Source organism: Daktulosphaira vitifoliae, unplaced genomic scaffold, assembly GCF_025091365.1.
Source record: "Daktulosphaira vitifoliae isolate Bord-2020 unplaced genomic scaffold, ASM2509136v1 Scaffold_395, whole genome shotgun sequence".
NCBI lineage: Eukaryota > Metazoa > Arthropoda > Insecta > Hemiptera > Phylloxeridae > Daktulosphaira > Daktulosphaira vitifoliae.
Window position 1 is genome coordinate 6806 of NW_026099960.1, and position 2504 is coordinate 9309.

Below are 2504 nucleotides of genomic sequence, written 5' to 3' on the forward strand. Positions count from 1 at the left end.
TTTTTTTTTTTAATCCTCGGACTAAAATATCCCCATCATCTTCATCTACACGTTTAACTAAACATACATACTTAAAATGTTGTTTCTTACGGTTCCCTCCAATAAAATCTTTTAAAAGAAATACTCCAGGTTTTATTTGAGACCAAATTGGTGTATTGTATAAAACTTCTTCAATACTTAAATCTAATGAATTATCATTACAATCATCTCCTGATGAATGATAAACTCATCATCAATATTATCAATTGATTGTTCCAACACAATATTTTGTACATTGTTGTATTTAATATGGAACAATCATTTTGTTCTAACTTATAGTTATAGTAGTTCAATAATAACGCAAAATGTAGTTAATAAAGATATAATCAATCAAAATAAAACATATAAAATATTGATACACTTAAAACAGAATAAATAAATAATACACAAAATGAAAACTTAAAGTCACAAACGTACCACGTGGAAAGAGATTACCTTCGGTACTCCCGATGTCTTCTCTCTCTCCTTTCAATTCATGCCATATCATCTTATATACTAACATATTTTGTTTTTCTTTTTATAAAATTCATATAGTAATCATTTTCAAAAATGTTTATAAATATTTACTTCCTGATCTAGTAACAATAATTCGGGAATTACAATTAATCTAAACATTACAAAAGTGTTCTACTTCTAGGTTTACAAATAATAGACTAATTATAGAATAATCATATTTTTGTAATAATAGATCAAGAAATTCATAGTTAAACCAAACATTACAAAAATGTTTTGTTTTCAGTTTTACAAAATAAATGACCTATATTACACTCCCCTATGTTAAAGTAAAAAATATGCCCTCATATATTAAATTAGTAAATTTCCATAATAAAGGATAAAAAGGAGGGAAAGAGAAAAAAAAATTGGAATTTTTGTGTAGTGTAAGTTAAATATATCTTTAAGACAATGAATTGAACATTTTTTTTTATGTGTTTACTGTTAATCTAGTATCTTATTTGACATTAATAAACACGTTCACTTCTTTACATGTCATTTTATTATTAACATTCATGTATATCGTTTATTTGTAATCGATTTATTTTTTAACTTTTTTTTTTTTTATAGAGAATAGGAAATTATTGGACTGATTTATGAAAATTTACTTTTTATTTAATTACAATCATTATAATAATAATTTTAAATTCAAAGTTATTTTATTATTATTGTTATGTATATGCAATTATATATTTTTCTAAATTTATCTGAAAGGGTACAAGATTAAGTCAAAGATACAATAATATTAAAAATATTTAGCAGTTTAATTTTGATAAATGAAGTGTAGAGTTGGTTATATGACATCCATTTTATTATTATTCTTTCCTTGTGTGGTTTCCATTTCCGCTTTGTCGAGTCTCTTTCCAAGAGATATAAATGATATCTGTTCACTTAATTTTTTTATCTCACGTTTGCAAGATAAATCTCTTTCCTTTAGTTGTATTTTTAAATTTTTAATATCCTCATCTCTAGCTTTAGAATATTTATCTAATTGGGTAACCTGTTGATTTAAAATGTCAGTATAATCACTAAAAGATGGTCCTCTATTATTTTGTAACGTGACAAAATGTGAATTTTATGATATAGATAGATTACTGTTTTGCTTTGCTAATGGGCGCGCGTACGTTATATCCGGCCGTGTAATCAGAAAACTGTACTGTTGCTGTCAAGGTGAACGCTATACACACAATATTCTTTATCAGTTTAACAATCGTTCCCTATATGACACATACACTGGCCACCACTGTCCATACCTGTATAACTCTAATATTGTTCATATTTTTATCTGTTGTATATTTTGTAAATCGTTAAGCCGATACCCTCTCCCAAACGGGTTCGTCGTCGTTGTGTCTCGCCCGGTGTGTAGGAATTTTTTTCCGTGCTCTCTTCCCTTTGAACCACCGTCGTGGTCTGTTTGCTGTGTGCGTGCAGCCAATTATAGTTTCTTTTTTTCGCGAGTGTCGTTCATTTTAATAATGCACTAATTTAACAAGGCGTCGGCCATTTTCCGAGGCCGAGATCCCCATCTTAGGATGAGTCCCATCCGGGACTGGGTATCGTATTATTGTTTTTCTTTTATTTAATTAATATAATGTATTGAGCCTCTTTTTCGTTTATAAATTTATTTTTTATGAGCTATAAATAATTTTAGCATTGCTGGTTATAAGGTTATTGGTCAGTGGTGTGTCATGTATATTTAATACATATCTATATATTATTCCCGCAGTGCCCAAGTACGGTCCGGCCGGCCTGATTACAGAAATTATCCGCCGCGCCCGGAGTACACGGACTTGTTCCGATGCGGAAGACGCTTCACGTGTAATATTTAAAAGTTGTAGGTTAATTTTTTTTGTCTTAATAATTGTTTTTTTTTTTCTTCTCTCTTGTCCTTTTATTTGCAGAGTGGTTTTTGCCTTCGGGTTTTGTCCACTATTAACTTAATTGTAATAATTTAATAAAGTCCCCTTAATTTT